General features: G+C 41.7%; 1 long non-coding RNA gene across 1 annotated transcript in view; it reads right to left on the bottom strand.

The window, feature by feature from the left end:
• The window catches only part of LOC121926681, a 51,400-nt gene extending 26,804 nt beyond the window's left edge, over positions 1–24,596 (bottom strand). The window contains exon 1 of the long non-coding RNA XR_006103056.1: positions 23,229–24,596. This is a non-coding gene — a long non-coding RNA (uncharacterized LOC121926681). The remainder of the gene's footprint in view (positions 1–23,228) is intronic.
• Positions 24,597–25,143: the final 547 nt, after the last annotated feature.

Raw genomic sequence — 25,143 nt, 5'->3', positions numbered from 1 at the left:
GCAATTGGCGGCAGAACCGGGCTGGGGCTGGTCCCAAGGCCTCGCCGGGCCGCATCCGGCCCGCGGGCCGCAGGTTGCCTACCCCTGGCCTAGTTGCTATGATGGCGAACCTTTTAGAGACCGAGTGCCCAAAGTGCAATCCAGAACCCACTTATTTATGGCAAAGTGCCACATTCCTCTGGCTTTTTAGTAACAAACTCCGGTGAACGCAATGGCAAGCGTGCCCAGAGACAGGGCTCTGAGTGCTCTCTCTGGCACACATGCCATAGGTTCGCCACCACTGACCTAGTGGGTTTAAAACCCTCACTACCCCCCAAAATAACATGTTACACTTAATCTTGTCCTCTGTAGCATGCACATTTGGTGTACATATTCAGTTGCATATTTGGTGTTTTGGTTCAAGTAGCACAACATTTCGGTTCAACAATCAATCCATAACTCCATATGCAGAGACTTGTTGTTGCTATGTGCCTTCAAGTCATTTCTGAAACTTATGACAGCCCTAAAGTGAAATTATCATGGGATTTTCTTGCCAAGGTTTTGTCAGAGGGGTTTACCATCGCCTTCTTCTGAGTCTGAGAGAGTGACTTGCCCAAACTTACCCAGCGAGTTTCCATGGCTAAGTGAGGAATTGAATCCTGGTCTGTAGAGTGATAGTCTAACATCCAAACCACCATAATGTGCTAGTTCTTTATTTATGCTATGCAAACAAAAAGTAGGTTATTGAGTACTGTTTAATATGATGGCCAAGCTCACCATCACATCTGAAAATGTACACACTGCATCAGGGTCATAATTTAACGAAGGCTTATATATGACACAATGAAGAATGAAAGCAGCACTGTCAAATGACAGATTTGTAGGGATGTCTTTATATGTCTGGAATCACAGCCACTTCCACGGTGTCTCTAGTTATTTTCGGAAGTATTTTGATCTGGCAACCAGTTTTTATGGATCGAGTACAAAGAAGCCTGTGGTGTTGGATAGGAGGAACTGCAAGAGCAACCTGTCATTTTACAGACAAGGGAAATGGAAACTAGGAATCAAAGGAAAGAGTCACCTCACAACCAAAGTTTAGAGAAGGGAGGGGGAAAGAGGGCTCACACCACACATGCAAAGCAGTCAATGACATGAGAGGGTCTCCCCACCTGTCCTGGCAATCAATCTTTGCTTCAAAAGTAGCTTGAAAGATACCATCGGCAGTGGCGAGATTGAATTGTGAGCTGAAGCTCAAACAGGAATAAAGATCGCCACCGATAAGTGAATATATGAACTCTCAAGGTTTGAATTAGCTAATCACGTCTGATGAGGCCCATAGATTGCAGGGGATGAGGAGGGTGCAAAGGAAGAAAGATTAAGCAAGCAGGTTGGCTGTCTTTCTAGTGGGAGAGCTTTAGGAACTGGCAAAGACTAGGGAACAGAGCTGGAGGATATGCAGTCATGGAAAATTCACATTCATGGTGTGTGTGGAAGGAGGGAAATGACTGTTGCAGTTGTGTCCCTGCCTTCTTTCTGTGCAGGTTAGGATGCAAAAATCTCACGTTTGCACATAAAACATGAGAAGGGTTTAAATAGGATTAAAGAAATAACTTATACATCCAGATATGTACAAGAAATATTTTTTCTTCTTATTTTGCGCTTTCAAATCTACTTAACATGTGGCAGCTTTATCACAGGGCTTTCTTGAGAGGAGGTATTCAAAGGAAGTATGCCATTGCCTCCCTCTAAGGCTGCTAGAGTATAATTTGCCCAAGATCATCCAGTGGGGTTCCATCTATGAGGGTATTCGAATCCTGACCTTCCAAAGTCCTAATCCAGCATTCAAACCACTTCACTATGTTGACTCCTTAGAAATAATTACTAGCGTTTAAATAGAAATACAAGATTACAGTGCACCACAGGAATGCAAACTGTGTGCCTCCTCAGTAAGTGGGACTATATCAGTCTAAAACAGCTACCCCAGTGGGATTTCTTGTACTACAAGTCCTATCATCCCTGGTCAACAGAGAGTGTGGCATCAGGGGTAAAAAAGTAAAATTATGTCACAAGTTGTTATGTTATCTTATAAAAATAATGTCATAATGCCTTTACTACTCCCCAACCCCAAATAACATGCTACATATAATGTTATTCCTTGGCTGCATCCACACTGTAAAAATAATCCAGGTTGATACCATTTTAACTGCCATGGCTCAGTGCTATGGAATTCTAGGAATTGTTTGGTGGGGCACCAGAGCTCTCTGATACAGATGGCTAAATGTTTCACAAAACTACAGAATTCCATATCTTTGTGAAGTCGAAGGCTTTTATGGCCGACATCCATAGTTTTTTGTGGGTTTTTCAGGCTATGTGGCCATGTTCTAGAAGAGTTTCTTCCTGATTTTTCGCCAGCATCTGTGGCTGGCATCTTCAGAGAATGTTTGCCTGGAAAAAGTGTGTGTGTGTATGTGTGTGTGTGTATACACACACACACTGTGTGAGCCTGCAAATGCAGGAGTGATTTGCATGTGTATTGTTCTGTTGCTGATGGCAGGCCTCAGGCTGGGAGGCTAATGCAAAAGAGGATTAATGTCTGCTAATTGGAGATCATTATCTGCTGGGAAAGCCCCTGACTCTAAGTGGTTTCCCATTTGCATTTGCTGAGTCCGCATTTTGCTATTCTTCAGGACTGGTAGCCAAATTTTGTTCACTTTAAGGTTTTCTTCTTTCCTGATCCCCTTTTATAGTGAGAATGAGGGATCTTTTGAAATCAGGTACAGACACAGAGCAGAGCTGAATCACAACCTGCGTTATTCTGCCAGTGGGAATGACCCCAACGTGGTGTCAACCTGCATTATTTCTGCAGTGCCAATGCAGTCCCAGTTAACATGAGACTTTAAAACTCAGTTTATCACACTGGGGCTAATTTTGGCATTAAAGAGAGATTATTGTGCATTTAAAGCATCCTGCAAATAAAGCAAAAATGGCAAAATTGCACAAATGATTATCACACACAATTGCACAAATAAAGTGATATCAGGAATGCATTGTCGCTGAAATCCCAAAAGTAAAAAGATGTGCAGTAATGCTTCTTTGTGACCACTTTAATGGCAGGTTTTGTGTGACATTGTGTAAAATTATTTCACATAATTACATGATTTTTCCAGGATATTCATGGGATAAACTCCTGATCTCCTTCGTGTCATAAACAGTTTTCCCCTCCTTCTCTTGTGTTGTCTCTAGGGCTTTACCATCACTATACTTTTGTTTTCAAGATATGCTACCCCAAATCTTGGGAAAGCTTTGTTTTGGACTCTAGGTCCCAGAATCTCACATTCTGGTAGCTGAAAAGAATCTTTCTAAATCATGCCCTATGAGGAGGTGCTTAGGGAGCTTGGTACGTTTAGCCTGGAGAATAGAAGGTTAAGAGGTGAAAAGATAGACATGTTTAAATATTTTAAATGGTGTCATTTTAAGGACTGAGCAATTTTCTACTGCTCCAGAGGACCCAGAGCAATGGATTCCAACTACAGAAAAAGAGCTTCCACCTAAACATTGGCAAGAACTTCCAGATGGTAAGAGCTGTTCTGTAGTGGAATAGACTGCTGCCTTGGAGGGAGGTGGAGTATCCTCTTTTGGAGACTTTCTAACAGAGGTTGGGTGGCCATCTGTTGGAGGGGCTTTGATTGTGAGTTCTTGCATGTCAAGAGTTGGATTGGAGGGACCTTGAAGTCTCTTCCAACTCTAGGATTCTTTGAATCTCTGAGTCTAAGCTCTGTGGAAAAGGTGATAGCAGTACACTCTGCTGGCAGAGTAGTTTTGTCTGTGATGAATGCAGCTTTGATCAGCTAAAATGGGATATAGGCCTGGGTGAGATATGGCCAACATAGGATGGAAAGCACTGAACAGCTCCATTGATGATATGACTTTCTCCCAGCTCCAAAACTAAGTCAAAAGAAGTCCCATGCACTTGAGTGGGAAGCGGGGTATCACCACCAGAGGACAAACCCTTATAGAAGATGGAGGAAGAGGATTTGCCTAAGGAACAGATCTTCTCCCCACCAACCAATCCTACAAACTGTATGATGCCAGGCCTGGTTATATCCCCTTGGCATTCTTTCCAGAGAGGTTGCTGAAGTTAGCAACCTTGGCATGCCCCTGCTCACTAACTGGGAGCCACCATGGTGTAGTGGTCTGAGCATTGGACTCAAGACCAGGGTTAGAATCTCAGCTTGGTCATGTAAAACCACTGGGTAAAACCACTTCAGCAGGTCACACCCTTTCAACCTCAGAGGATAGGAATGGTAAACCCTGTCTGTATAAACCTATCAAGAAAACCCCATGAAGGGTTCATCTTAGGCTCACTACATATCAGAAACAAGTTAAAGGCACACAACAACAAACTCACTAATTAGATACCCTCCAACATTTCACAGATGAGAAACAGAACACATGTGATCCAAAAACACCAGAGTATTATCAACATGACAAAAGTTATTAAAGATAAAGAATAAACAAGCTAGCCAATGCTACAGCTGTTTGCTTTTGCCTGAGTCAAAAGGGAACAGCAAGATTCCATTTTAAATGAGTAACTATTTAAATGGAAGGAATGAAGGAAGGAGATGTGCCTCCTTCCTTTTAAATCCAGACCACACTTCTTTTGTCTAGCTTCATTGTAAGGCTTCCCTTGATTTGTCAATCTGTCACATTCTCCTTTCTGGATGTTATCTATGTTATGTTCTTCCCCCATGGGAATATGCAGTGCCAGTCCTGCACCAGGCAGCAGACAAAAAGGCCAACACCTGCAGGGCTGCGACTTAATTATGTGGAGTTTCCTAACATAAAAAAGATGTCCCTCTTTGTTTTGTGCTCTGGATCTCTTTACAGCTCCCTGAAGCTCAGGACGTCTTGTCTCTTCCCTTGTCACAAGAAGAATATGCTCACTGTTCTAAGAAGGGGGGGGGGGACATAGGGTACTGTCATCTTGTTAATGCAGAATATGTTCTATACAATTGATAGTCTTAGAAAAAAGTCCAAGTCCAAGTGAAAGGAGACAGAGCCAAAAGTAGAGAGAGTATGAAATTGTGTGTGTGTGTTTGGGTCTGAGTATCCCCATATTTGTTTCTGGCAAATTAGGATGCACAGCAGAGCTGTGTGGTATGAAATAGACCCCAGATTTTTGGAATAGCCACTAAATTTTTGGAATAGACCCTTAAATTTTTTAGTTTTTCTCGAACTGAGTAGAAATATGGCGGTGTTGACAAGCAATTCCCATTTTCAAAGATATATTGGTTGGATCCTATTGATAGTGCCCAATAGAGTATACCCATTGAATTAATGACTGAATGGGGGCTAACCAACAGGATTGCAGTAGCATTCCATGAATATTAGTTGATTTACATTCCTCTCTCTCTCAATTACTCTCACTTGCCAATTATAATATCATATATACCAGTCTGGTAGGCAGTATAGCATTGTGAATAATTCATATTTTAGCCAAAAAATCCCCAACCAACCAAAACAAAAACCAACCATCAAACAGGATGGAGGCAGGAACTATTTCAAAGAAGCAACAGCCAGAAGAGGAAATCTATATTCACAAAAGCCAAAGTGAAGTTCTGGTTCTGTGGAATTGCTACATTTTTTGCTTTCAAGTTGAAAGTAAAGAATATTTGTCATAGCATTTTATTTTGTCTTGTTAACATTGGTTGGCTACATCTTGTAAAGAAAAAACTAGGGGCCCTTGCTTCAGCTGCTAGGAAATTAAGAGCCAAGCACCTAGAAATAAATAAACAAACAGTTGAATAAATTTTTGCAGGATAAAGAGAATAGATTCTTGTCCTTTAAAGCTTTGCATACCTATGTTTCCATATGGGTGGGAGGGAGGGTGGGATAGTGTACCTTTTATACTAGGAGATAAAAATTTATTATACATTTTCCAGGGTTTAGTAATTTTAATTGTTTAGCTATAGGCATTGATGGACAAACATAAATGACATGCTAATCTTTCATTCTGTATTTTTATCTGTCTTCTATATTTTGTTTGTGTTAAGTTATGTATGATAACCCATGGCTATAAACAATAAAGTTGCTTTTTCAATTTTTTAAAAAATCTAGGTGCCTGTCTACTTGCCACATCAGTATATTCTTTAACTCTCACAATTTCTCCTCCTTCTTGTTTCTCTCTTGAAGCTCACAGCTTTCCCTCACAAAGTCATAAAAGTGGAACAGTGGAGGCATAAAAGTATCATGTCAGAGGATAGGTGGAAGAGATTTGATAATGTCACTATGCTCGAAGAAGAGACACTCTCTTTGTAACTATGTTCAAACTGTGGCTGCATCTGCACTGCTGAAATAATGCATTTTGGCACCATTATTAGTGTACCCTGCATACCCTGCATTATATTTGGGGTCCCTATATTTTCATATATGGAGCCAGGTATCTTCTTGTCCCAACAACCTTTCAAACACCAGCTGAATTTCCCATGAGATTGACACAGAGACCAAAAGACATGTGAAATGATAGATGTAATCCTCCAATAAAAGCTGAATCGATGTGCTGATCACTCTTTCCTCCCCCAGATTCTCTGCATATCCTCCAACACTAAGAGACAAAGGAGGTCTCATTGCACTGAAGGCTGTAAGCCAACAACGCTTCCTACTTGCCCCTTGGCATGTTCTCAACCAACTTCCCTATCTATTCATTCTGGGGCTGTCCTAATCCAATCACTGTTTTTGTAACCCTAAAGTTAAAGCCATCAGCTAGTCCAGAATCCCATTGTTAATTCCTGGGAATACCATCAGGTCTTTATGTTGCAAGATAGCACATTCTTTGAGGCTAGGATCTCAGAAATAAATATCAGTCCCAAACCTCTTTTGTGCACAGAGAGATTCTTGTATGCCCTGTGTCTCCCTCAGACCCCAGTCCGAGCCACATCCTGCTTTCCATGGTCACCTCTTCAGGACAGGTAAGTATCACCGACTTACACTCCTAAAACTCCACTATCCCATTTCCAAACGTCAGTTTCAGTTAGCTCTGAATGCTGTATCTGTCTGAAATTCAATTGTGTGTTTGGTTGCACTCTTCATATTTCTAAATAAAACCTTATTTAATTCATCCAAACTTGGTGTTCTCCTCAGTGAGTACTGGTATACACAGGTGAAAATGGTCCTCAAGTTACCCAGCCTCTCCATAAGTTTCCTTGAGCTAAATAAATTCCCCAGCTTTTATGAGAAGCTGACAAAAGCCCGTGACAGACAGGCCAAAAGTGGCGTGCCATTGCCAATACTAGGGTTCCAGAGCATGCAGCATCTGCATGCTCTGGAACCCTAGCAAGTGACCGCGGCAGCATCATGGCAGCGTCCCATCCACATGGGCGCTGCCATGATGACGTAAGCAATGCGCACCATACAGATGTTGCTGCACGTCGCTTACATCACGAGTGCACCAATGGCACACTCATGATGTCCGCGCAGCATCAGAAAAAGAACCCGGTTTCTCTGGATTCTTTTTGGGGTGGAGGGATGCCATGCAGTTTGGCTGCTGCAGTATCCCTGCAGGGGAAAACTGGACATTTCCAGCCCACCCCGACAGGGAGGTATGTACCGGGCCAAAGTTGGTGTTGACTTCCCAGTCCCCCTACCTTTCTACGGGTAACACTGCTTTAACTGCCATGGCTCAATGCTGTGGAATTCTGGGATTTGTAGTTTTGTGAGATAATTAGCCTTCTCTGTCAGTGAGCTCTGGTGCCATGACAAACTACTAATTCCAAGATTCCATAGCATGGAGCCATGGAAGTTAAAGCAGTATCAAACTTCATTATTTCTGCAGTGCAGATGCAGCCTGGGTTTCTGTGTGTGAGAAAGAAAGAGAGATAAAGAAACTGTGCAGATTCTGAACAAAGTTCAGATTGCATCAGATGAAAACTTGACACACTGGGTATTATTGCTAGTTGCTGTGTCATCAGCAGTAGTCACACTCATTATTCCTGGAGAAGTTTTATAACATTGTGCTTATTTCAGGATGTAATTCTTCATTAATATCATTCTCCAAAAAAAAGCAATGAGCATTTTTAGTAATTTTCTACCTGCTGCAGGTAAGTCTTCAAAAATAGCACTTTTTGAAGACTATTTGCAGTTTGAGACATGTTCTGTGGAAAATTTGCACATTTTTTTTTGGCCAGAAAATATTAAATATTTTTTAAAATGTGGTTTAGCAATGAAAAGCACATTTCACTTTCTCATCTCATTTTTGTATGGATGCTCAGATATATTTAGGGATGCAAAGGAGTGATAAATTTCCTCACTGAGAAAGCCAAAGTGCACTCACCCCCCTTCACTTCATACCATCTCTGTTATTTTCTAAGGCTGTACTTATTTGCCTTGCTGGTTTTCCCCAAGTCCTTTCTTTGCCTTCCTCACCTCATCCTAAAAACCTGCATACATTTGCTGCCTGGCTGGCACATTCATGCCTCTTTCTTCTGTTACAAGGAGGGGCTGAGTGACCGGCTGTCTGTTCATTACTGTGACAGTTTTATTGAGATTGTAAATTATGAGCCAGCATTGTGCAGGAGTTTAAATGCCTCTTGTTTTGGGGATGCCTTTCCTATTAGCAGATTTTTTTTTATTGTTCTCAGACAATGGTCTATTGTCCTTAGGATGTAAATCCTGAGAACATGCTGTGCTTTGTCCTGTCTCTCCTCACCCACCCCATTGCTTCTGTGTCCTCCTTTTGAAAGACAGTCCCTTTCATGATCCTGTGGCTGCTGTGTTGCTCCATTTTCACCAAGGAGGTCAAACGAATGCACCTAGACACAGCACCATGTTCCAGACAAATTTCACTGCCTTTCACAAGGTCTGTACATGATCCATTATTCTCCCTCTTCCAACCCCACCCTGAGGGTTTGGGATTTCTCCTCATCACTCTGTACTAGTCAAAGACTTTATTAGAAGATGGAAGATGCTGGCCTAGGATGAGAAGACAATCCAAGCTGTTGCATTTAAGTTTGGCACATGAAAGATTCAGTTCTGGCTACAGAGGGTGCGGGTGGACTTGGTTCAAGGATGCTTCCAGCTCTCAAAAGTTGATCAAAGAAGAAAACACACAGAGAGAGTTACACTCAAGAAGTATAGTGCATGTGCATGTATGCACATACAAGGTCATTTATCCTGTTTTGGAGAATGTATTTGCAGAATTCTTCTATGAAAGCCCAGGGAGTAACTAGCACTTCTTTTGAGAGCTAGGTTTCATTCACTTTGGAGGCCTTACATACAACTTGGAAATGTGATTTTATTAGACTATAACTCTCAGAATCCTTTAGACAGGACAGCCAGCTGTAGTCCAAAAATAACTTTTCCAAGTTTTGGGGTAGACATTAATCTCCAGCTAGAAATCTTGAAAAGTATGGGACGAAACAGACAGGCCAAAATAAAGCTGCTTCAGGTCACTTTGGAGGTATGCTATTTAAATGACACATGCATCTTAAGAGAACAGAAGCTACACCAAAGCTGTGCTCCTGTCCTTAGGACTGGATGGTGGCTTTGGCATCATTTAAAAGGCATAACTCCAAAGTAAACAGAAGCAGCTTTATTTTGGCCTGTCTGTTCAGGCCCAATGTTTCTTCTATTGCTTCAGCTCCAGAACTGCACCTGGATGTTACTGAAGCACCCTTAGCTTCTAAATCAGTGAGAAGCTGCCATGCATAAGGTGATATTGAAGGACTTCTTATACAGTATCACCGAGATGAAATATTTGAATTAAGTCTGCAACAGCTGAAGCAAGCTGAGGACAAAGGGGGAAAGTAGGAGGAGGAGAGAGAGGCAGTGACATTTTAAATGCAGGTGAAAAATGGGAGCACAGAGGATTAATTGGGACTCTTCCTGATAAATCAGGACAGTTGGAAGGTGCATATCTCATTTCAGCCCTTGTTATTTTCTAATAGCTTCTCCCCAAAGTACTGCTTGGCCTTCCATCTTCTTGGGTTGTGAGGCTCACATCAGATGAATTGTCCTTGGCTTGCTGGCACTGCATATAGTAAGCCATAACAGTTGAGTCCTGGGCCATGGGGATGAGTGGGGGTGGGATCTTTTTTCCAGATCTGATGAGAGAATACACTGGTGGGTTTTGTCTTCTCTGTGAGCCTTCGAGTTAGCCAGTGTGTCTCTTGGAGGGCTTCAAAGGAAAGAAGAAGATATTTGGTGGCTTGTCGGGGGTCAGGAACAAAGCTCTATTGACTGATGACCAGCAGTTGTTGTCTCTGTCCCTTGAAGTGCGTCAGGCATTTGATTCCCTTGTGCACAAAAGGATTGTGAAGACCAGGCCCAGTCTGCAGACAGGCGCAAGCGGCTTTTCTCATAAGGGACTCTCCCTCCTTCTCTTTGCCCTCATGTTGCCCCTCTCCAAATAGGAAGGAAACAAGACCCTCCAGCTTCTGTCTCTGCAGCCTGGCACAGAGTCTGAGTCGCTGGTTTCTTCTGCACCTGGCTTCTCTCAATGCTCTTGAGAGGTGTCTTTTGGATGGGAGCCAGTTTCGATGGGGGCCGAGAGGGAAAGGCAGTGCCCTTCCATAAATGGATGGGAATGTGCCAAACTGAGAGGAATAACAGCCTGTTGGCCAAGGTCAGGCTAGGAGGCTCTGGGATGTTTGCTTTTCACAAAGGCCTGAAGGGGGTCACTTTTGTTGCTGTTGATGTTGTTCTGGCAATTGCTGCTGTGTTACCTGCTACCCAATGGCCTGGTACAGCAGTTGAGTAATGCGATTTTCAGCAGGGATTGAAGGCATGACTGTAAAAATAACACAGTGAGAGTCACCATGAAACCAGCTGTTTTCATGTTTAAATGAAAACCTAATTTTGTAACAATCTGGGGGTTAGAGAGGGTGTCTGGGGGAGGGAGGAGATAAGGTGAAGTAGTAGGGAAACAGCAGCTGCTGTGCTCCCACTATTTCCAAAGCACCTCATTGGGGCAGAATTTCATTTTGAAAGTGGCTTTAACAACAGAAATGAATCCTGTGCAATTTACAGTCCCTAGAAGTAGAGGATGGCTAGGTTATAGTCTGTTTCTGCCCTGTGTCATTTTCCCTTGTGCTCATTCACAACTCCATTCATTACATTTTTGTATCAGCCTGAAATTAAAGATCACACTTGCACAGAAACATCTGTATGACTTTTGCATACATTTCCTCCACAAGATGCTTGGTGTGTGAAAGTAGATGTGACAAATGTACAAGTATGTCTCTAGTTTCAATTGTGCCACACTGGTGGGACTATAACTGGAACCTAGGTTGCAGAGCTGTAGATAAAAGCAAGATGGATCTGGATGACTGAACATGCCTGCAAAGAATTTTTGAGAAACTGGATGTTAATGGGGAAAAAATACCCCACAGCAGGCAGGGGGTAGATGCCCATCTTCACCCCATCAATCCTGCCTCTGTTTTGGTGCTGCCTCCCAGAGAATGCCTTCCTGGAAGAAAGTCTGCTGACAAGCTTGTTTCATTGAAGGGTAACTGTGTTGGAAGCATCTTTTCTTTGATCATATAAAAGGGGGATTAGTATTGAAAGCACCTGTCCATGTGTGGAAATGTTAGTTGGGATCTGCGGGGCTTCTTGAATGAAAGCAAAGCTCTGGATTCCTCTTTCTTTGTGATTTCCCATTGCATAGTGACATGGGGTTGCAGAGCTGAGGGCTTCATGTTCCTTGTCATAGCCAGAGGTGTGTGTGTGTGTGTGTGTGTGTGTGTGTGTGTGTGTGTGTGTGTGTTTCTGATGGGGTAGTCATCTCCAAAGCCTATTCTGGGCATTACTTGGAAAGATTTCTTTTTTGACTGGAGCAGCTAGTAGCTTTCATGTCAGCGAATGTTGTGACTTGTGAATCTGTTCATGGTTTGTGCCAGGTGCTGAAGACATTTTGAGGATAAGATTGAGAACCATGGAAAGCTCGGGAATAAAACCGAGAGAGGAATCACCACACCCCAAAGCCACCAGCAATACCTTGTCTGGGACTATAAACATCATGACCATTGGGAAATTATAATTAAAACTATAATTTAATGGCTGAGGGATTTGGGAAGATGTACAGTCAGCCCTCTGTACCAACTGATTCTGCATCTATAGAATCAACCATCGACAGCTTAATAATATTATTTTAAATCCCAAAATCAAACCTTGGTTTTGTCATTTTATAAAAGAGACACCATTTTACTACACCATTGTATATAACTGGACATGAGCATCCACCAATTTTGGTATCCATTAAAGAGGGGGGGGGGGTGTCTTGGAACCAAACCACAGTGGATACCATGGCCACATTGCAGAAAAAAACTGGATTGAAGGAGAAAGCAAAACTTACAGATTTGTCCATTCACAGAGAAATATGTATTTATATATACACACACACACATACACACACACACACACACACACACACACACTTAAAGTTGGGAGGTACTTTAAAGGCCATGTACTCCAACCTTCTGCCATGCAAGAATACACAACTAAAACACTCCTGAAAGATCTCCATGCAGACCCTCTTTACAAACCTCCAAAGAAGAAGAGCCTACCACCCTCTGAGGTAGTCAATTCCACTCTCAAGCAGCTCTTACAGTAAAAAAAATTCTTAATGTTTAGGTAGAATCACATTGCTTGCGATTTGAATCCATTCATTCTTGTTCTAGTCTCTGGAACAGCAGAAAACAAGCTCACACCATCTTCTGCATGACTTTACCTCTGATATTTATAGGTAGCCATCATGTCACCTCCCAGTTTTCTCATCTCCAAGATAAAGATACACAGTTCCCTATAAAACTTGGTTTCCAGACCTTTGATCATTTTCATCATTCTCCTCTGGATGTGTTCCTCTTTGTTGATATCCAATTGTGGTGTCCAAAAATGTGCACAGTATTCCAGATGATGTCTGACCAAAGCAGAATCTTGAAGTGCTTATCTTTAAAAGTTGGACTGTGAATACTCATTTGTTCAACTATTTTACTGGTGCTGAATCAGAGCTGTCAACTCTTTTTTTCCCTGACAAATTCCTGTCTTTAACAGCTGAATGGCAAGTAGGTACAACATAATTCTTTTTGTATTCTATGCGACATAATCCTACTCGTGCCATTGAACTTGGTCAGTGCAGTCGATAGAAGTATAAAGTCTTTGCTTATTTCATGTTCACATAAAAGGAGAAATACTTTTAAAATGTTTTCTCCCTGCTGGGCAAGTTTATTTGCACTTTTCCTCCCTCCTCCTCCTCCTCTCCTTTTGCACTTTATTGGTATCATGTTGAGTTTTGGACTATGACTCTAGAAATCATGGTTAAATTCCTGTTCATCCATGGAAAATCACTGGGTCACACATTCTCAGTCCCAAAAGCCACATACTCTTAGCCCCAGAAAAGCCCATGATAGGTTTGCCTTAGGTTTGTAATAAGTCAGAACTGACTTGTGGGCACACAACAACCACAAATGACTTCTTTTTTCAAAACAAAATAAAATAATTTTTCTCCTAAAAATATCATGAAAATACAATGAGTTTTGCACCAAAAGGTATTTTGCCTGAAAGTAATCTATTTTGCACATTTTTGATGCAAAATGTTTCAGACGGAAATAACAATGTTTTTGCACAACATTCCTCTATAAACAGCAAAACTCTTTGATTTGGTTGTCCCTAACAATAGAGTCTACAAACACTTCTGAGGAGGCATCTGAGAAGAAAATTCTCCCATGAAGAAAAAGAAGCTTCTGGTCCTGGGGCCTCCATGTTAAAATACCTTCTTTGCCAAGCAGGCACCAGACATTGGAGAGTCTTTAGAGTAATCTGTTTGGGGATTCCTTTTTTGGAGCACTATTTTCCACTTCCGTGGCAGAAAGGGTGTTGCAGACCTTGTAAAGAGAAAACAATGCAGGCATACAGTAGTTTTGCCATTTCTAGTTATTTACCAACAAATTGAGGAGGAAGGAGCTGGCAGGTATCTAGTAGATCAGACACTGCAAGCCTTTAAAGCATTGTCAGTTCCCACAAAAAGAAATAGAATGCCCTTGGTTGCTACCATCCTCCAGCTCCTTCTAGTCAGCCAGATGCAGCAGTTCACACTTCTATCTCCTTTTGTAAGGTACATTTCAAGTGCCCATACTCTTTTTTCTTTCAGCCCCCATCTGAGGAAGTGTCATACATTCAGTAACAGGAGCAGCCTGCTTGTAGCTCAATAGATCCTAACATCTTCCAAGCCAGAGGTGGACAAATGTTACCTTTCAGATTTCCCTCCGCTGCTTACCTGGTAGTTACAGATGATGGGATTTGCAGTGTAAAAACATGTGGAGGGCCACAAATGTTCTAAGCCAGGCTGAGATTCTCTGGAAAGCTGGTAAAGCATAAAGCCTTGCCAGGGAAGCTATGCAACACAACCAGGAGGCAGGTCCAGGAGGAATGATAACAGCATAGCAGACCTCTCCCAGAACTCACCTGGCCAATGAGTGCCAAAGAAAGATAGAACCTAGAGAAAATGTTGTGCAAGTGAATGCTGGATACCTCCTCCTGCAACATTCCCAAAGTGATCACAATGGCATAGATGGGGCTTTGTTGTTGTTGTTGTTGTTGTTGTTGTTGTTGTTGTTGTTGTGTGTCTTCAACTCATCTCCAACTTACAGTGACCCTATGGCAAACCTATCATGTGGTTTTCTGGGCAATATTTGTTCAGAGAGGGTTTGCCTTTGCCTTCCTCTGAGGTTGAAAGAGTGTGAGGTGCCCAAGGTTACCCAGTGAGTTTCCATGGCTGAGCAGAGATTTGAACCCCAGTCTCCAGCCATAGTCCAACACCATTGTACAACAGCTTAAAGAAAAGGTAATCTCAATTTACAGAAACATTACAGTATGGTTCATTTTCTCTATGCCTCCTACCCTTCAGGCTATATTCCCAGAACTGTTGTGATTAGTATAGCACCAGTAACCACAGCACACTCAACGGAACCAAGACTAAAATATATCTTGGTCAAGTCATACCCCCTACCAGTGCTCCAGCAGACCAAGTGAGTAAGGAAGAAAAAGCCAAAATAAACCTGAGTCAGAAAACCATACTTATTAGTTCAATGCACTACGTACCAAATCTCTTTGGTTAGGTTCACATAACAAAATGTTATCCTAAAGGTCCTAAAACTATTTGGTCTGCACCAATTTTACTGCAGTTATTTGTTAAATACTAAAACTAACACTAATAACTCTTTTTTTTCTTCCTTCTCTCTCATTGTACCTAAAAAAAAAACAAAAAAACATAAAAGGAACATTGGAGGAAAGGGACAGCCGTCAAAGAGGCATGCCAGCCTCAGATATGGTGGAATACTGCAGAAGTAAAAGCAAAAGCACAGCCTCTTTCTTGAATCAGACTAATCCTCTCTCCACAACAACATGTGAGAATTTCCAGCTAAATCAATGGAGCAGCAGGAAAAGAAATGACAATAATAAATACATCCAGAGGGCAAAAGGCACAGGAGCTAATGTCTGCTTGATTGAGTGCATGAAGAAGTTAACACAAGTACTCAGAAGGCACCCTTAATCTTATTCAATAAACTAACTTGCCAGATGTACTTGGCCTTCCTATAATAACAATGATTCCCTACACAAAGCAAGTGAGATTGGCATGTCCTCAGGGACAGTCTTGTTAAGAAAATTGCAGGTTGGACCAATTATGGTTTCACTGCTAGATGAGGGTTAGCACTGCAGTTCCAAGAGGCCTGGATGGCTTTATCATCCAAGGTCTACCTGCCTTTGGTTGCAGATATGTGCTGTGCATTATGAAACCTTGAGACACACAGCTTTGACCTAGAACATCACACTGTATTTTCCCCTGTCTATTGTTGATAAGAAAATGCCATTCAGTAACTCTCTACTGTTATTTTTGAACATTTTCAATAGTAACTTACCATGTCAGCCATTTTGTACTTCTTTGGCATTTCTTTTCCTTTCTTTCTTTTTTAGAAAAAAATATGTCTAAAGGGTAAGAAAGTAGCCCTGGATCTGAGAAAACACCCTCAAAATGCCCCTAAGCATTGTTTGTCCAAGTAATGAGGAAAAGAAATGTATTCATTATGCTCAAAAATAATAATGTACCCAGTTGATCCTAGCTGTAAAATTGTCAAAACTACTATTGGTAAAGCTTCATTGCCCCTAAATGTAGGATATTCGGGGGTAGCATTGATTCTTGTTACTGTCATATGTTGTGATTTACAAGGCATTATCTTCCTAAGATGTCTTTATCTTTCATGTTTTCTCCTTTGTAATATTTGTAGTCTTATTATTGTTTTAGAGTTGGCATATAACTTTAGATGATGAACATCAAGCAGAATAAAACAAGAAAAGGACAGGATAGTCTTAGTAAAATAAATGAATAAAAATTACAAGAAGTTGCAAGAGGGGAGAGAAACAAAATAGTAACAGGACTGTGGCTTTTGGTTACAGACACATGGGCTGCCACTCTGGTAAACAATATAAGTCTACTAGTAGGGATGGTGGCAGAGGAGCAGAGGAAAACTGGCTGTGGATATAACAGTGATGGGAAGATGATTATTTTTCCAGGGCATGTCCTACTCCAGGAGAAATTCCAAAAATGTCCTCCATTCTGAGCACGATTAAGTAGCATATTAGTGTTTTTAACTTTTATTTTTGTAATCATAGATAGAATCATACCGTTGGAAGAGACGACAAGGGCCAGTCAGTGCAACCCCCTGTTATGCAAGAACTCACAATCAAACCAAGAGATAGTCATCCAGCCTCTGCTTAAAGACCTCCAAAGAAGGAGACTCCACCGCTCTCCGAGGGAACGTGTTCCACTGTTGAACAGCTGTTACTGTCAAGAAGTTCCTCCTAATATTGAGGTGGAATCTCTTTTCTTGTAGCTTGCATCCATTGTTCCTGGTCCTATTCTCCGGTGCAGCAGAAAACAAGCTTGCTTCATCTTCAATATGACACCGCTTCAAATATTTAAGCAAGGCTATCATATCCCCTCTTAACTTTCTCTTCTCCAGGCTAAACATACCCAGTTCCCTAAATCTCTCTTCATAGGGCATAGTTTCCAGAACCTTCAGCATTTTGGTTGCCCTCCTCTGGACACGTTCCAGATTGTCAACATCCTTTTTTAATTGTGGTGCCCACAACTGAACACAGTATTCCAGCGGAGTCATGCCCAAAGCAGAGTAGAATGTCACTATTATTCCTCTTGATCTGGACATTATATGTCTATTGATGCCACCTAAAATCACCTTGGCCTTTTTAGCTGCCGTATCACACTGCATTTTGGTTGGCCAATAAAGGTATCGGTGGCGTGTTACATACATGCACAAAGTACGTCCCCAGGACGTACTCGAGTTAGGAAGGGACATCACTTCCTGACGCCCCTAACCCTAGTACGGACTGGGTCCGTACAAAATGGTGGAGCCCGTTCCCCACGGGGGCCACCATTGCTACATCATGACCGCGCTGCCTCCAAATGGAGTGGCGCAGAAGTGACGTACTGGGGCCGTTCGAGGGTGTCTGGGGTGCCCTTTCTGTCGCCTTTACATGGCTGCACCAGCGACGCAGAGCAGAAAGGGGCCAATCGGACCCTTTCTCCTCCTTTCCGCTGCTGCCGGGTGTCCTTGGGGCTTGAAGCCCCAAGGACACCCCTTTCCAGGCTGCGGGGAGGCAGCCTTTTGCCGCTTCCTTGCAGCCTGGAAAGTGGCGGATCGGGGCCTCAGAGGCTGCCATTGTGGCAGCTGAGGCCCCGATCTGGCAGGGAAAGAGCTGGATACAGGCCGCCCCAAACGGGCGGTCTGTAACGCACCATTGTTTGGTGGATTTTTGATTGAATTTGCATTTTATGGTATCTTGTCCTCTTTCGCATTTAGGGCATCTGGTCACCCTAAGTGATGGGGGGCACAGATGGGAGCATAGGAAAATGTCTTTGTCAAGGAATAAATGTGTCCTGCTCATAGCCATCACTTTGTCTTGTGACAGGGATGGCTATGCCTTTCACCTCCCTGTGCTGCTATGTCCCCCCCCCCCTCAGAAAAAGTGGCTTATGCTTGTTTATTGGCATAATTTACTCATGTAGGTCAGTGAGAGGATTTCAACTGCAATCTCTTAACATCTCAATTCAACTTTAGATTGTGAGGGAAATTCAGCTACCCTGCTGCATTTACCATAGGATTTAAGACCATATCCATCTGAGATGAGATAGTTAGTTAGTTATCTGCTTTGGTCGAAACTCACCTGGAATACTGTGTCCATTTCTGAATGCTGTTGTTATGTGCCTTCAAGTCATTTTTGACTGATGGTGATTCTAATACAAACCTATCATGGGTTTTCTGAACCCTGATTACCAGAGTCATAATTCAATGCTCACACCACAACATCATGCTGTCCCTCCCATTTCTGGACAGCACCAGTCAAGAATGATATTAACACACTGGAACTTTTCCAGAAGAGGGTGACAAACTTGGTAAGAATTCTGGAAACCAGGCTGTATGTGGAACTGCTAAGAGAACTGAGTATGTTTCATCTGGAGAAGATAAGGTTGAGAGGAAATCTGATTGCTGTCCTTAAATATTTGAAGGGTTGTCAAGGGGTGGAGGCAATGGGTTTGTTTTTTGTTGCCCCAGATACTAGAACTCAAGCCAATGGATTCAACATGAGACAGAAGAAAGGAGACTCCATCCAAATATTAAGAAAAACTTTCTATGGTAAGACCTGTTCAACAGTAGACTTCTTTGGAAATCTTTAAACAGAGATAGAATGATCATCTCTTAGGAGTGCTTTAGCTATATATTCTTGCATGGCAGAGGGTTTCACTAGATGGCCCGTGGGGTCCCTTCCAATGCTAAAATTCTATGATTTTGTATTGTGGTTTCTATATTAAAGAACTGATTAGAATCCTATCTTTGAAGGTGGTTTAGAAGGAGCAGGGGGGTCAAATATAGAAAGGAGGAAGCTTGGGGATCAGGTTTAGCTTTCTCTCCTACAAGATTCATTCAGGAAAGAAAAACTCTTAACCTTTGTCCTGAAGAGCCAGTCATATCATGGTGCCTTGTAACCTACCATTCTTTTGTCCATTGACATAAGGATCCTTTCTGGTTTCCTCTAAATCTACAGTATATATATGGGTCATGGAAAGAGGATGATTGTGTCTCACACCCTTTCACACAACAATCAGGTGTTTGCAGTTCATTTGGGGACCCATGGGGTGCAAAATTCAAGGATTAAGGAATACAAAAATTGAAATTTCTTATATGGTGCATGCACATAAGTATGAACATTTCTTGTTAACTGTTGTTACCTCTTCTCGCCTCATAGAAGAGGTGAGATAGAAACTGAAATAACAAACTATTTAGCATTGGATGTCCACTTTAGGGTCTCACTCTTATGTTAACTCCAACTGGAGCAGACCCAGCAAATCAACTGTTGAATGGGCAGTCAACACTTTCGCAAACTCATTGATTCAAAGAGTCTACTCTGCTTGGACCTAACATAGGATATTGACTTAGTCCATTTCTTAAGTTGCTGGAGAATGCCCATCCCTTGATTAGTCCCAACTGCATTAAACCCACTGAATCAATTGTAGAACAGTGAGTCAACACATAGGAAAATTCCACTGATTCAATGGCTCTCTTCTGGTTGGGTGTAGCAATACGATTCAGATCTATATTGACTTACACAGGTCAATAAGATAGTTTAGTATAATGGAGTTTTCTGTATCCCAAATAACCTGATGGGGTTCCTGTTTATGTATTCTGCTGATCTATGTAGCAGCTCCACATAAGATTGTTGAAATCACACTTTCATAAGTGTCACCTCTTTGCTTCACACCAATTGTCTAAGTGACTATATTTCTCAATCCCTGTCAAACAGGTCACTCAGACACTCAGATGACAGACTCAATATTCACAGACTCAGTACTCACCAACCTGTTTTATATTACTGTGGTATAAAATATTTTCTAGATTAGTCTTGGATAGGAATTAGGAATTTTAGTCAAAGCGACTTGTCTTACATAAATGTGGTGATTGTGACTTTCATTATCTTGTTTGCCACCATTATTTTTCCTAAGTATAGTTGAACTTCCTCTTTTCTCTGTTTCTTACCCATCTTTCCTGGATTCTTGCAGTTTATTCTCTACCTGTATGCCCACAATTAGGATATAGCCCTAAACTGAATGACACTGTAGTGCCACATAGCCAATCTTGTTTGTTTAAATTATTATATCACTATAGGAACAGGTGAAGAAAATGGAAAGTAATGGCAAGTGATTGCAAGTGGAGAAGAATCAACAGTGAAAAGCTATTTCAGCACTGCTGAAAATATTTACAAAAAATGAGTGTCGTTTTGCCTCAGCTCTATGATACTATGCTGAAGATCTCACCCCATTTCCTAAAACATGGGACCATCCAAGCATCTAACTGGCCATATGATTGAAGACAGGCAAATTCAGCTCAGGTTCTATTACTGTACCTGGAAAAGTCGAGCAAAGTTAAAAACCAGTGATTAAAAAAACAACAACTAAAGGTGAGCACCGGGCCTGTATTTCCAACAGAGAGCATCTGGAGGTATTCCTTGATATATTTCCTTCAACTTTATGAGGAAACATGATCCATAAGTCTCCCTTTTTTGTTTGACTCATTGCCTTGAGTCCCTGTCCAGTCATAACCCACTGCTTGCTCCCTGTGTACAGAACAAATCAGCTTATGACCACATCAGACTCCGACCACCAGGATACGTCCATCTTTTCCCATAGTTATAAGCCACAAGCAGGGATGTTCTGAGCCTCCGTGAGAATCCGAGAGCTGCATATCTCATACCGACGGCATGTAGCCCACTGCTGACTTGCCCGCAGGAAACATATGTCACCATTTAAACAGATCATGAAAGCTTCAATCGCTTCCTTATGCCGAGGCCTGGGCAGTCTCTCTCTTTCACCCTCAATATTGGCAGACACTTGTGTTGCTTCTAGCAGTGGGCCGGGGCTGAGATAAGCCTTGGGAAAATTCACCCAGGAACAAAAAGATATGCAAACACACATGAACACACCTGCACATTCAGTTGTTTCTGGAGCTGAGGATAATATGGGATGTAAACCTTGGCAACATTACTCTTTGGACTAGAACTCCCAGAATCCCTCAGCCCACATGGTCAATGAAAAGTTACTTTCTGGATTGAAGGTCCCAGAATCTGATCCCAACTGGGTGGATTTTGGGATTTCTACTTCACACAACTAATGTTCCCATATTTGGGGAGTATTGTCTCTAATTCTACTTCATTTCTTTCTACATTTCCTAGCATGCTGGTCTTGCTGCCTTGAGAAGAGCTGAGCATTGAAACAGCATCCAGCAAGAAAAACAACCTGCTGTCAATACCTCTTTAGCTCCTTGGCTTCTCCCAGCATTGCAGCCCATAATATCTGTCTCCCCACCAGCCACACACTGTCTGTACTACTTATACCAGAGACATAATGAAGAGGAAATATCCACCAGGCCCAACCAACTCTGTCCCAAAAGCTCATTGCCTCAGCTTGTTCCACAAGAATTCAAGGAGTGAGGTCCTATCTGCTACTGGCAGACAGTAAAACTGCAGCCAGAGCTTCCCTGCCTTTCCAAGGTCATTCTGGGCCATTCCAGTCATAAAGTGGGGGAGATATGCTGTGCCCATCTGCTTGGCTATGAATGGGGGAAATAAATTGCATAATGTTGACAGGTTGGAGCATGTCCAGAGGAGGGCGACCAAAATTGTGAAGGGTCTAGAAACCATGCCTTATGAGGAAAGACTTAGGGAGCTGGGGATATTTAACCTTGAGAAGAGATGGTTAAGAGGTAATATGATAGCCCTGTTTAAGTGTTTGAAGAGGTGTCACATTGAGGAGGGAGCAAGCTTGTTTTTTGCTGCTCCAGAGAACAGGACCCGAAACAATGGATGCAAGCTGCAGGAAAAAAGATTCCACCCGAACGTTAGGAGGAACTTCATGACAGTAAGGGCTCTTTGACAGTGGAACACACTCTACTGGAGTGTGGTGGAGTCTCCTTTCTTGAAGGTCTTTAAACAGAGGCTGGATGGTCATCTGTCAGGGGTGCTTTAATTGTGATTTCCTGCATGGCAGGGGGTTGGACTGGATGGCCCTAGCGGTCTCTTCCAACTCTATGATTCTATGATTCTATAAAGAGTGTGTGGAATACCTTTTTACATAATTGTCTATGCTGTATAACCATGGATGGAACCAGACATTTAGCTGGCATACTATGGTCAGAATCACGTTAGTGACTTACACCTGCAGAAAGTGTTTTGGCATTTTTGTCCAATGAGGAACACTCGCATTCAGTTCAAGAGTGCAGAAGTGGAGTTTGGCATGTAGGAATACAATGTGCATTCAGCTGCGCATTGTAAATTTGGTTATGCATTCAGTTATATCTTCAACTAAATAAAATTCAACACAAGGGTTCCATCACATCATCAATACGTATGCAGCCTCACATGCAAATATTTAAGCTATACAATCCTGATCTGGAATCTCAACTAATAGCTCTCTTCTCCAGCAAGTAAAATGTTTTCATGGGGCCACCTTGGGATGATACATTTCTCACTGAAAGCCAAAGAAATTATAATGTTTGCTTCCTCATTTGAAAGGCAGGCATGAGCAAATCCGATGGGTTCTGGTCTCTGTCATTTTCACATATGTTCCTTTCTAACTCTGTTCCTTCCTGTTTCCCCACTAATCTGCTGTTTTCATTAATACTTTCAGCTCCACTCAAATGTAACCCTTTTAATGTATATTTAAATACTATTTTCGCACACGTTTTTTCTCAACTTACACACATTACAACATATTTTGATGTGGGTTTCCTGAGCCAAGAATTGCACTGGGGCATTCAGAAGGTGTAAAAGGCACTGGATAATTAACTTCCAATCCACACATTAGTCTGGAAGGTGCTGATTAGATGAATTTGTATTGGCATTCAGAAAGATCATTCCTCAAGCAGTCCAACTCTACAAGCAGGGGATGACTGCTTTCAAATGAAGGGGGGGGGGGGTTACTTACTCTGTGGTGTCTTCCTCTCTAAAGAGACTTCATCAATCCATCCACCCTTTCCTTTATTTATAAGCTAGAAAATTAGAAAAGTATTAAATGAACAACAAGATTAATATTATTCTAATATAAAAAGCAGTACAGCACCATTCTCTCATAAAGCCCTTCTCTTGTAAATCAATAAATTCTTAAAGGCTGGTTGGAATAAAAAGGTTTTTACCTGCTGCTGAAAAGACAGGAAGGAAGGAGCTATCCTTATCTTCCAAGAAAAGGAGTTCCAAAGTCTGGAAGCAGCCAGGAAGAAAGTCCTCTCCACATTCCCAGTAAAAGAGCCTGCCAAGGTGGTGGGATTGAGAGACGTGTCTCCTCCAAAGATCTTACAGGTCATGCAGTCTCATATGGGAAGATACAGACTTTCAGTTAACCTGGATTCCATTAAGCTCTTCCAAGATTACTACTTTGAATAAAGAAGAATCAGTGATACAAACCTGGAGAACCAGTTGACAGTTACAGTGGTATGTTCCAACAAACATAGCAAAGTTCATCCTGAAGTGACCACCATTATCCTGTCAAGTTTGCTTCTTGAGGTATATTTTATTCAGGAAAGTCCAAAGTTACATATAGAAAATTGTTTTATTTGCCTCCTCCTTTTTTTTTTTTAACCAAGGTAGAATATTATGCATGGGCACTGAACACCGAAACATTGACCCAACAAACCTGGGTCAACTTATCCATGGGTCAACTCAAGTCCTATACTTTAACTCTTACCAAAAAAAGGAACTATTGCCTTTCCCCAGTAGAGTGGTGAAAGGCAAGAGTTTAGTCCATCCTGGAAGAGCCTACAAGAAGCACCAACCCCCTCTAATCTCTCTGCTGCAGCTTCACTTTTGGCCTTTTTGGATGTCTGGGCAGGAAAATGGTGATGGCAGCTGCTCTTTGGTGCTTCCCCTCGAAGGAGCACTGAGATTAATTGGGTTCTGATGAATCTGAATAAGATCTTCTACCTTGGTTAAAAAAAAAAAGGGGGGGGGGTAACAAATAAAACAAATTTCTATAATATCTAACTTTGGACTTTCCTAAATGTATGTTTGTCAAGTTTTTTGGGGTTAAAATCAGGCAAAGTTATAAAGTTAAAGGCTATAATTACAGCAAATGTAATTACCATTTGCTTTGGTTTGCTTTCTCATCCTTTTTGATACATGTGCATTTTTTAGCAACACATACCTGATCACATTGTCCAGCCATAATTTACCACATTTTCTTCCTCATCTGTCCAGCTTTTAGCGAGAACATAAACACTTATGCCTCTCAGAATTTTGTATGTACCTTGGCATGGTTTTCCTTTGATTCATTCTTTACATCCTTTGTTACATGCCCCTAGGTTTTACCCACAACCTATTTACAGGTCATATCAAAATCCATTATTTTTACCCCCAAACCCACCCTCCATTTGTACACGAGATCAACTTATATGGTAGATGCTCTAAATCCGTCAAAAATGTTCATATTCTTCTATAGGTGAATTTGTGTATACATAATAAACCAACAGAATTCCAGATGTTGTTTTAAATTTTAAATTATTTTGAGCTGTTTAAATTGATTTTACTTGTACAGCATCCTGAGATCCCATGATACTGAATGGGATATAAATATTTGAATGGACCAATGAATGCATTGCTGAACTGTGTCAACACTCGGGTAAACCTCATTGATTCAGTGGGTGTATTCCTGTTGGGATTAGCAAGTAGATTTACCCCTCGGTCTAAAGTTTGCATGCTTTTCAGGGCCTCAGTACTGTAGTCAAGACATGACAGGACTTTGATTCTTTTACCAGATCAGTAAAATACTGGCTGGAACCAGTTAGCAACTTTACATTTCAACAAGGTTTGTATTAGAAAATCCTGTTCAATGAAGCATTCCCTACACAGCCTTCTCCCATTTGCTACTACAGCAATGAAACTTTAGATAGTAAGGGTTTCTTGTATGCCACTACCCTCAATGGAGTTTATCACACAAAGGCATTGGGAATTTATCCCATGAATATCCCAGAAAAATCACGCAATTACGTGAAACAATTTCACACAACGTCTCACAAAACCCACCATTAAAGTGGTCACAAAGTCACACATCCTTTT

The sequence above is a fragment of the Sceloporus undulatus genome, chromosome 3 (genome assembly GCF_019175285.1).
Source record: "Sceloporus undulatus isolate JIND9_A2432 ecotype Alabama chromosome 3, SceUnd_v1.1, whole genome shotgun sequence".
In the NCBI taxonomy this organism is placed as follows: domain Eukaryota; kingdom Metazoa; phylum Chordata; class Lepidosauria; order Squamata; family Phrynosomatidae; genus Sceloporus; species Sceloporus undulatus.
The sequence above is the reverse complement of the archived record's forward strand: the minus strand, read 5'-3'. Positions and strand labels throughout refer to the sequence as shown.